The 12687-nt window shown below is 35.2% G+C and overlaps 1 protein-coding gene across 4 annotated transcripts in view; it reads right to left on the bottom strand.

Annotated features, from left to right (window-relative positions):
* Positions 1-12687, bottom strand: part of znf385b (zinc finger protein 385B) — a 73292-nt gene that overhangs the window by 17826 nt on the left and 42779 nt on the right. The gene's annotated exons all lie outside the window — the stretch shown is intronic.

Genomic DNA, 12687 nt, shown 5'->3' with positions numbered 1-12687 from the left:
GGTCTGATCGTACAGTTAAGCGTACAGAGTCAGACTGTGTTGATGCAGTCGACGGGAAAACGAACCGGTGACAAAAAGTCAACGAAAAGGTCAAGAAAGATTAGCAACTTCTAAAACAGCCTGAAGGATCTGGAGCTTTAGGGCCAGAGGACGTTTAAACAGGTCGAGAGGTTCACACTCCAATCAGGAAAAACAGGAGGGATTTATATTAGGGGCGTCAAACATGCGGCCCATGGGCCAAAACCACAGGCCAAAGGGTCCAACCCTGTCCAATCCAGTCCAATCCGGTTTAATCTGGTCCAATCCGGTCCAGTCCAGTCCAATCTGGTCCATGGGATGAGTTTACAAAGTGCAAAAATTACACTGAAGATATTAACAATAAGGACTGTTAAAATCACTTTAGACCGGTAAAATAACATAATAACCGATGAATTCTGACAAATACTGTAAAAAAGTAAAATGACATGAAAATGTTTACATTTACAAACATCCTTTCACAATAAAATGTGAATAACCTGAGCAAATATGAACATCCCCGCATTTCTTAAGGAAAATTAGTGCAAGTTTAACAATATTCCGTCTCAGTTTATCATTTACACATATCTATTAAAACGTACAGATCACAGTGGATCTACAAATACACAAAATATTTAGTAACAAACATCTGGAACTGAAATACATAAAATTTAACTTTATCATCAATACAACTTGACACCCTTGACCATCAATGTTTCTGTGTAATTTTTGCACTTTGTAAATTCATCCCATGGGCTGGATTGGACCCTTTGGCGGTTGGTTTTGGCCCACGGGCCGTATGTTTGACACCTCTGTTCTCGGAGCAAAGATGGACCACCGAGAAACAAACCATTGAAAGGTTTAGAACATTATGAGTTCCTCTTTGAATATTATAGTGTTTATGCTATTTCTCTATTAATGTTGTTGATTCTGTAAATGTCAGAATTAGCTAAATGCTATTTACTGTTTGTGCTGAACATCAGATGTTCTATATGTCATGGTTCAAGGTAAACTTTATTATCTACTATGTCTACTATTGTCTACTATGTTCAATGCATTGTCCAAATAAATAAAAGAATGACCGAATGACCGAATGAATGAATGAATGAATAATATATAGAGAAATTTGGATATTTCAGGCTTTTTTGCTGCAGAAAAAAATACAATATTCAAGAAATTTTGGGGAGTTTCTGTTTGTGAATGTAATGACTCATGTAAAGTTCAAAGTAAATGTGTGTATTTTATTTTCTACACACTTATTCAGTTTTCCATAAGTGATATGTGTCTAATCAATTTCATAAACACATTTCTCATGTAGTAAAAGTAAAACTATAAGTAGAGAAAGCAGGTTCTGAACCACATTCTGTTTTCAAACGGTGAACCAAAGCTCTTTTCTTTTACATTTGGTCTGGTTTATCTTTCACTGTTTCAGAATCAGAATCAGGGAAAAGTGGGTTTATTTCACTTGCATCAGTCAAGATTAGAAATATAAAATATCAACATGTAAAGAATTATAATAAAAGAATAAAGGTTAAAATATAACTAAAGTATAAATATAATTACACATAAATAATCATACCATATTCAGTGCAATACAACAACATAAATGCAACATTGAACTTGGTATGGTTTTCATCACATATTTTATATGCATGATTTAACTATGAATATTTATATATATGTTTCTACAAATTATTTTTTTTCCTGTTTTCTAGTGTTTTATCTCTGTTTTTTTTTTGCAGTGCATCTATGATGTGATGTTTAAATGACAATAAATAAATCTGAGTCTGTTTATGTGTCCAGTGCAGATATTACAGAATATCCATGGTCTTTATCTATGCAGCTCTGTTTCTGTTCATTGATACTGACATGTTGTTCTTTTGTTCTTTTTGCTGATGATAGTCTGGTGTATGTTCCTGTACCTGGTCCTGACAAATGTCTTTACATCAGATTCACATTCTGTTTAAACATCATATTGTACATTAGCTGAGACTATCAGAGCGATCATGTGTTGTTCAGGTTGTTTATTGTTTATTCCAGTACGCAATGTTTGTTTTCTTGTTGTTGGTAATTTAGTTCTCTTACAGCTGCTTAGTCTTATTCTTCTTATTATTAATATTCTTCTCATTATTAATCATTATCATGACTATAATTACTGCTGTCACTTTATTATAACTTTAATCCTGTGATATATATATACTTGTTGTTTCTACTAGTACTTTCTAATGTGCAATTGTCTGGGGTTTTTTTCAATACTGTTTTTTTAATACTTATTGTTTTGATATTTTCTTGTGGTATTTCTTGTGTGTATGTTTGGTGTTTGTGCTGCCATTAGAACTTCAACTTCCTGAGGGATTTGCCCAAAGGTTCAATAAAGTTCTATCTAATCTAATATGAGACAGAGGAAGTGAGTGCAGGTCAAAGGTCAGGGTGGACAAACGGACTAATTATTAATACAAACAAAGCCCATGTACTGTATCTGCAGCTGCTGTCGGACCTGTCGACATGACCACCTCACACATTCTTCAGTCAAGTAGAAGTAAAAAAAGACTCTGGTAAAAGTAGAAGCACTGACATTAACCTCACTCCGACTCAAACAGAAACGGACCTGGAATCAGTTACAACCTCATTTTAGTAATTTGTCATTTGTTCCATCTTTTCCATCATTTTTATCCTGTTGTATGTGACGTTCACTGATGTGTTTGTTGCTGTCACATTTAGACTGAACTGAAGGTGAACAGTGACACTAAAGTCAAAAATAAAAATTATGTATAATAAATCAGCCTCAAAAGCATTAAAAGGAAACACTGTGTTAAAAATATAAGTACAGATATATGTGTTAAAATGTAAAGAATAAAAGGAAAACCTCAGTACTCAAGTAAAGTAACTGTACTAAAGTAGAATAATGCAGTACTGTATTTTCCATCTGTTCAGTGTGAAACATGGGTCGAACTTTGGCTTCATTTAACATGAATAAATTTTAAAACATAACGTGCTGTGCACTTTTAATCCCCCTCGGCCAAATTTAGTGTAAGGTTCTGTTGAAAGTTACTGCCCAATAATTTACATTAGATTGTCTTTGTGTAAAATTTATTACATACATATTTATATTTGAAAGTACTCAGATATTATAACCGCACAAGGCTGTTTGACCTTGAAAAAGTAGGTCAAGGTCACCAATTTTCAATAGGCTTCTGCTCCATGCTAAGATGCATCCACAGTATAAATTTGGTGCAGATATCTCAATGCATTCTTCAGATAATGTGATAATGTCATTGAATGGACAGACAGACAGACAGACAGACAGACAGACAGACAGACGACAACACGATTACAATACCCCTCAGGCGAGGGGTATAAAACCACAACAAGCCTTCATAAGATGGATGTGTGAATGTCTGTTTTGGTGGTTAAAATATCCTGTTTATTCATTATTATTTGAGTAAAAAGTAATAAATATCACAGAGTGGATACACCACAACAACAGTCCATTGTCTGCCAGAAGTTATGATAAAAATGTGTTTCATGAGGTCGCAATAACATTGACCTTTGGCCACAAAACACCTTTAGTTCAGAGTTTGAGAAAGTGTTTGAGCCAAAATATTTAAAACAAACAAACAAACAAACAAACAAACAAAAACTGCAGTGATATTGCATCCATTAGAACGGACAGAGATGAAGCTACAGTGACCTTTGACCTTCGTAATTTGACCACGATATTACTTTCAGTTCAGAGTCTATGAAAAATGTTTGAGTCAAATTACAAAAACAACTCAAGTTGTTCCTGAGATATCATACTGATGAGGATGACACAGGGTTACAGTGACCTTTGACCACCAAAACACTTTCAGTTCAGAGTCTAAGACAGTGTTTGTGCCAAATTATTAAAAAAAGTAAACAAACAACAACAGCAACAACAAAATGTAGTGATACTGCATCCATTATAATGGACAGACATGAGGCTACAGTGACCTTTGACCTTCACAATTTGACCACAATAATACTTTCAGCGTAAGAAAGATGTTTGTGTCAAATTACAAAAACAACCTCAAGTTGTTCATGAGATACACTCATAAGGATGACACAAGGTTACAGTGACCTTTGACCATTGGCCACCAAAATATTTTTAAAAAAGAAGAAGAGTAATTGAATATATAGATATAATGAAAATAAAATAGAACAGGTTGTAAATAGGTAATAAAATGTAAGTAAGTAAAATCCTCAAGACTTCACTGAGATTTTAGTGTCATAAGAACAGACAGACCTGAGCTCAGAGTGACTGTGACCTTTGACCTTTGACCACCACACTTGTTTATACCTAATTCTATAACATTCTGTCAAACTGTTGGGGACATATGATGTTTTAATTTTACAGTGATGGACTGTAGATGCAGCTAAGAAACAACTTCTACAATTTCTATGTATTTTAGGTTTTTTACAGGAAGTAATTAAAAGTCGATCAAATTTCAATTAGTTACAGATTCAGAAAAAAGAGATAGATGCATTAAACGGCACAGACGGGATCAATAATGGCACAAATCGGTGCTGATAGTGATCAATGGATTATATTACTATAAATAGATTGACATGTACATTTTATATTCTATTATAGTTTATTCTTTATACCACATACAGCACCATTTTTACTCTATTTTTACTTTTTTTTTTTTTTTTAAATACACGGGATTTAATAAGGTCAATATTCTCTGTACATCATGTACATCTAGAGAATTGACAACGAAAAATCTTTGAATATTACATAAAACACTCCATTTTTACAGTTAGTTTAATGTTCAGTTCTGTGTTATTTTGTTGACATACTATGTTTTTTCATAAAGACATGCATGACTTCATCATTATTCCATTATTATTAGATCAGTGGTTAAAATCAGTCAAGCTTTAACAGACACAGTTTATAGATGAATTCACTGCTGTCGTTTGTATCAACAGAGGGTTTTAAACCACAAAACCACTGGACTCCTCTTTAACTCCGACTGCATCCTCCTGCAGATCTGATCTGAAGTCAGTTCATTATCAGACGGAGCAGCAGGAACGTGTTTCATCTGCTTCGCGTCAACATTTGGAGCGTATCGGAGCATCGGTGGCGCCAACAGAAACATCTGGTTCTGCTAATCAGACTGTGAACTGATTCAGACGGATGGCGACGGACGCGAAGCCTTTATCACACAGCCAGGAAGTGATGAAGACCGAGGAAGAAGAAGAGGAGGAGGAGAAGAAGGAGGAGGTTCCTACCTGAAGTGGACCCGTCCTTCGTCCTGTGTCCGTCCCTGGTCTCCTCAGCGTCTGCTCTATTCTTTTATATGAGGATTATGGGTAATAATCTGTAATCTACAGCCCTGCCTCTGCTCGCCGTCCGTCCGTCCGTTCGCTCTGTGTGTGGATGTATCAGGTGACCGAACCGGAGTGGCATGTGTCATCGCCATCTGAACCCGCGAACCCTCGGCGTCAGGTGTGTGTGTGTGTTTCTGTGGGAGTGTGTTACTTCTTAATCCCCCGCTGCCATTTCCTCCAGAGACCAGAAACCCAATCCCCGGGGACGAGCCAGGCCGAGGGAGGCAGCCACACACTACTTACAGATTAAACCCCAGGATTAAAGATTAAATTACCCTGCTGAAGTCGACGCTTTGTGTCTGCCAGGCTGCGTCTTCAAACGCGCCGGTTTGACTGATGTTCCTGCCGCTGCTGCAGTTTGATAATATATCCACTCTGAGATAATGAGATGATCACTGGGAGTCTGGATGAATGGTTTCCTGGAGGTAGAAACTGGGAAAAGCCCAAAGTGACGTCGACGGAGGGTATCCACAACATGAAGATGATCCAGATTCTTTACACTTACACACATTCCCTCTGCTACTTTTAGCCAAATATTAGCATCTGGTTGGTAATGAGACTAACACTACATTCACACTGCAGGTAAATGTAGCCCAAATCTGACATTTTTCATGCAATTTTTTCTTAATGCAATGTTCCAGGATGTTATTATAAATAACAAGTGGACGGAGAAAACTGAGTCTTTTGGAAACAATGACAGACTTGTACATTCACCCTTTAACTGCCGAAAGAAATGCGTGAAATCTTCTTTTTAGATGACAGTAATGATGATAAACAAATGAATCAGGAAATTCAGTCCAAACCCAAGATACGACCAAAGAATAATGGACTTAACTCTAAGAAGATCCAGACTTTTGAAACCAGTGTCGAGTACTTCAATATCAATATTGTGCAAAAAGCAAAGCAGAGCTGCAACTCAAAGGTGCAGAGTGTGTAAAAACAGACACTCACACATATTAACAGTGTTTTGTTTTGAGTGTGTGCCAGACGTTGGTGCAGATCCAAGAACTGTATGTTCAGTTGATGCATCACACAGCATCAAATTACTCTAAAGATTCCACACATTTCTTTCTGTCAAAGGGTGAATTCACAAGCCTGTCATTGTTTCCACAAGTCTCAGTTTTCTCTGTCCACATCAGGACACAGTCTATATTTTAGGTGTAAAACTGATTCTGCTGCTCATTGGAGACCGGAACCATCTTGATGTTGTTTCCTTCTTGATATAAACCGGTTTTGGTCATGACTTGGTCGCAGATTAAACCCATAAAGACCCAAACCTCCACTGGAGACCAAAACCATCCACTGATATAAAGTGTTCAATACTTATTGATCCACTAATCCTATCAATATATGTAAATAATTGGTGTAAAATACAGTTATTCATCTTTTCATGGTCATCAGATATGACCCATTTTGGACGTTCAGAGGCTTTGTAGTTACCATGGAAACACCATAATCTTCTGCAACATTGATTCACCAGTAAAACCCATGGAGTTGGATCAATGACAGTGGATGGACACACTGGGTTTATATATATTAAACAAAAACAACAAAAGTGAATATGAAAACGTACAAAATAATAAATAGCATGGAAAATAAGTAAAATTTACTTCAGTGAAGTAAAGAAAAAGAATAAAATAAGCAACAAAATGATCAAATACAGCCACAATGATCAATAAAATGAACAAAAATGGATAATAAATCCACAAAATAATAAATAACATGAAGAAAATAAGACACTAACTTCACAAAATTGAAGGAAAAACAATGAAATAGGCAACAAAATGTAGAAAAATGAACAAATTAAGTAACAAAATTAACAAAAAAATGAACAAAATAAGTGCCATGAACAAAATAATGTAAACATTTGTTTTTATGCTCAGTAAATGATAGATTTTACTGAAAAAGTATCTTTTCCTACAGTTTTCTCTGTTTTGATATAATAACATTTGAATTTAGTTTTCATGAACATCTAAATTAAATATAGGAAAATGCATGATTTACACTGAAAAATGCAAAATACTAGGATGATATTATAATAAATGGTGGTAAATCATTTAAGAAAGGTTAGGTATAGAGAAAGATTCATATGGGAACTGAAATAAAAGTATCTCTGGGTCTTTATGGGTTAAGTGCAGGAATAGCCAGGTGCATTATGGGAAGAACAGGCTCAACACCTGGAATTAGACGTCAAAAAGTGTCTTTGTCCTAAATTGGATCAGTCACATGACGCTCCTTCAATCTGAGGACATTCTATGAAAACACCAGAGTGGAGATGAATCCCTGTTTTAATTCTACAGTGATTTTCCGTCTGAACACCTTCATCTGCATTTGAAACATCCTTCATCCACACTGAGCGTGGATCTGCTGATGGCAGCATTAGACATCACACTGCATTATTATTATTATGCACAGAAACACACACATTTGCATAACAAGCCTCTGTGTGTGTGTGTGTGTTTAAGTAGGTCACATTCACATCCTTCTACATCCAAAATAACACACTCACATTTATATAGAGCAGAGAATACGAAGAGACAGGAGAAGAAACACCAACTGCATGAAAAAACACTGGAAATGATGTAAATGACGGAGGAAAACATTTAAAAGCCAAAGGAGGAGCTTCTTATTGTGGTTTTACAGTTGAATTCACATAATTGGCTCTGATTGGTTGGGATTTTTTCCAAATGAGAGCTGACACCACTTCCTGTCCTGCTTCACTACAATGTCTTATTACTTTACTTTATCCATTTTAGAGTAATACAAGATGTACAAGAAGAAAAAAAAAAAAAAAAAAAAAAAAAAAAAAAAAAAAAAAAAAAAATTAAATATATATATATATATATATATATATATATATATATATATATATATATATATATATATGTGTGTGTGTGTGTGTGTGTGTGTGTGTGTATATATGTGTATATATATATGTATAGCACAAAAACTATAGCTCCCATGATGCTTTGTTTGCACATAATATACATATGATTCCTGTCCTTTTCAGACTTCAGTGTGTTCTCATTCTACACTCACACCAAAAACAGACCAACATTTTGCTTGATTACGTCAGTGGTGGATCTAGACAGTTTCACATGGGAGGGCAAGACGATTTTGCAGGATGTCATGGGAATAAATGAGAATAAATATGTAGAAGAATTCAATTTAAACTTCAGAGGCTCCGTAGTGAAACACCGTCATCTTCTAAAACAGTGATTTACCAGTAAAACCCATGAAGTTGAATCAATGACAGTGGACGGACACAACTGGTTTATATATAAATTGAATAAAATAAACAAAAAACTTCCAAAATATTAAATGAAACATGAAAAAAACTGAAAATAAAGTAAGACCGTGAGACCTTAAGGAATCAAAAATGCGTCAGTAAAGTTCTATTTCCTGTTGGTGTTCAGCCAATGTGTGAAGACGGCAGAAGACAGTCCATGGTCCACATGGACGTATGCTCATTACTGACCCTAACCCTGCTTTACAGAAGATAGTTAGCATGACCCCTATGATCAGCAAGGAAAAGGTAAGAAAACGTTTGTATGACTAGTTTGAATTCTTTATCAATAGCGGATTTATCTATCAGTGTCCTCCGCACTGTGCCCTGTTTAAACATGTAAAATGTTGAAAAAAATGTAAGTGTTCCTGCTGGGATTGGAACATCGTAGACTGTAGCGTTACTTACTGAGCTATCCATCCACATGTACTTCAGACACACCATTTATAACAAGAGTCTGTACGTAACTCTAAAGTAACACAGGTGCACCACATTACAATTCTGAGACAGTAATACTGTGAGGTAAGGAATTACTTTTTAAGGAGTGATATTTTGCTTTTTAACCCTTTATAAGGCCCTCATTGAAATACTCTGAAATTAAAAATTTCCACCTCACTGTGTTACTGGACACAGTCATCTACCTACTCTTGCCTTAAAACATGTGAGCAGACACTTACTAACAAGCAAACACATGCAATAAAACAACTGTTATAAGGTCATAAACAGACAAAAAATCACTCATATTCAGTATTTACAGCTTCAAAGTTTCTATAAATCTCTCTAAATCACTGTATAGTTTTATAAAAACCAACATGCTTCTTGAATTCACTGAGGCACAGTTTTGGCCCCATATTTAATGTTTGTGGAAATCACCAAAAATAGTCACTTGCCCGATAAAGGGTTAAATGGAATTATGTATTTTAAAACATTTCCCTGTGGTCTACATAAACTGTAAATTCTCTGCTTGGGTCTGAATTCTTCATTAATTCAACTCCACAGGTCCATCTTTAACCCTATTTCTGAGTCATGACACCAGAAAGGTCGTTTTGAGCGCTGGCCCTTCAAATGCACATGAGTCACTTCAGGCCCCGCCCCCTCCAGGTTGTTGGCTGTGCTATGTCGTACTCTGAGAAATGTTCGTCCAAAGTCTTGTCCTTATATGTACAAATGTCGTGACATAACTAGTTATAAAATGTAACAAATTAAGCAGGAATTGAAACGGGTTGTAGAAATCCACTCGATTTTTGAATATAAAATTAAGCAGGAATTTCCCCTTGTGGGACTAATAAAGGCATATCTTAAGTTAGCTTTGCAGTGCCTGGAGGGTTCAAATTCAAACTTTATGAATGATTAGGGTCCAAATACACAAATAAATGAACCAAAGACTAATAAAAGTGGGTTTAGCAAAATATCACCCCTTTAAAAAAACAGTAACAAGTAATCTGTAATGTATTACAGTTTGGAGGTAACTTACACAACACTGTTTATAATTTACTACCAGTAAAGTATTCTGGTACTGAATAAACATACAGACCGACCGCTGTCCTTCACATTAAACCATTAAACCCGTGGGTTTACACGACCACTGCTGTGTCTTAAATCACGCCTCTTGTCTCTTGGCGTCCATCAGACATCCAACTGGGACAAATCCCGGTGTCTCTACATGTCCGTCATCAGCGTCAACATGAGAACGTGATACATACATGATCCAGGACCCAACCCAGACCTGATCTGGACCATGTTATTACAGCATGTTAACCCTTTCATGCATCAGCTGTTAATGAACAACTGGTATTTTCCATTGGATTTCTTCTACGTCTTATTTATTTATCATAATACCCACATATTCACACTAGTGGATTCCATGCATCAACAGTTTAACATGTAATGGTACCAGTGTTTTAAGATAAAGCTCTTCCCACAAAGAGAATATGTGACTGAGGCAAGAAAACATATGATTTCAGTGTAAAATGTAACTGTCATGGATCAGTGATTCTATTCTGAGACAAAATAACCAAAAACCATAAAGATCAAACTGTTAAACTATTTCCATAAACTGCAGATTATTAAAGTATTTCTCTTTAACCACATGTTTTGGATTCATTAAACAATATATCAGGATAAAATAAGACTTTATTTATCACACAGTGTTTAGCATTTACAGTAAAGTGAGTCAAAAGGAAGAAATTAAACAACAAAATAAACAAAACTGAATAAAATAAATGAAATAAAATGAAAAGAATCATCAAACAAATGAAAAAACTAATTTAAAAACTGGGGAAATAATAAAAAAAATTAGCAAAAAATTAAGAAAATAATGGATAAAATGAACAAAAACAAACAAAATAATGAACAAAATGAGCAAAAATTAATACATTAAATGTTAAATGTGTCAGTGTGTATTTTGTACTCACTTGGCAGAAGGGTGTTAATGTAGGAAATTAACATCATTTATAATGTGATGATTTTAGTGGATGGGTCAGAATTAAAAAATAAGGCAAAAATGAACAACTTCTGAATTCTGACCTTAAATAAATTATGAAAAATAATATGACCTTTTATAAGTGTGCATAATATGCTCACCTGGATACTGGAAGGTAAAGATGTACCTATTTGCTTTTAATACAAGCAATTTTGATTTATTTTTTCTACTGGTTGTATTTTAGCTGTTTTATCCTATTTATGCTATTATTTGTCAGTTTTAGTATATTTTTATTCTTGTTTTTTTACAATTTTTCCACATCATGTATTTTATTTCTATCTTTTTACAACACTTTGTGCAGCTTGTGTTATTTTAAAACAGAAACAGAGACTGAAGGAAGAGTTTTAGGTTCGATGTGCAGAAATAAAACCCACTGAATCAACAAGGCGTCTATTGTGTGTTTGTTGTGTGTCTGTTGTGTGTTTGTTGTACATCTGATGAACAGCGGTGTGTGGGTAATCACCGCTGTCACGTTGTTTCTAATGAGGGGAATGTCTGACAGACAGGAAGTGGTCGCTGATTCACTCAACCAATCACAGCCCATGATGTTTCTAAAAAATACTGTCATGTAGAAGAAAAAGGAGCAGTAGTAGTAGAAGATTATGGATTTGTGCAGAAAATATGAGTCTACTGTTGTATCACAGAGAAATAAAGTGTATGTTATGGGTTGGAAATGTGCTATATTACTAATCTAAACAAGTCTAATCCTGTTAAATTATCAGTATTTATTGCATCTGTTCATTTCTGCAAATCTTTGAATCAAAAAAACTATATTTGACATTTCTAGTGTTTTATTTCTGTAGGTTTTCGTCAGGTTTTATGTATTTTTACTTGAATAAAAGCTGTATTTTTGCATAATTTCTACCATGAATTTTTGCAGCATTTAGAGAATAACTAAAAAAAAATCCACTAGTTGATGAAGTCGGTGCAGAATTCAGATGTTCCAGATAATAAACCATATCTTTGACTTTCAAAACATGACCCACGAGCTATCTGAGGACAACATATTCCCAGAAAACAGATGATGACAAACAACACAGAGGTGTAATAACACCTCCAGCACAACCCTGATCATAACCATAGACTGAAACATAGAAAAACTGATGAAAACACAAACATACAACGTGTTCAAGCTGATGTTAAATACACATTATTCCTTAACAACTCAATAATGCTACAGTTTCAATGCTGCAAATAATGACTTCAATTCCCGATGAGATATAAAACAGACAGAAGTGCTTCCTCTATATCTATTATCGATCCTTTCATATATTTAATAACACAGACACAAAACTTCAGCATCATGTGACGACAAAAGCATTAAACCCAACACAAACAATAAAACCTGAGTCTGAACGAGTCCGGTTCAGGTTCAGGTTCAGGTTCAGGTCTGGGTTAAGGTTCAGGTGTAGGGAGGCACAGCACATTCCTGACCCCCCCAACCCCATAAAAAAAAACACACACCTGTACAGACACAGTGTGTATTCAGTAACGCACACACACACACACACACACACACACACACACACACACACACAGGACCCACAAAAAC

This window comes from Sphaeramia orbicularis, chromosome 21, assembly GCF_902148855.1.
Source record: "Sphaeramia orbicularis chromosome 21, fSphaOr1.1, whole genome shotgun sequence".
Classification (NCBI taxonomy): Eukaryota; Metazoa; Chordata; class Actinopteri; order Kurtiformes; family Apogonidae; genus Sphaeramia; species Sphaeramia orbicularis.
This window is presented reverse-complemented; position numbering and strand designations above follow the sequence as displayed.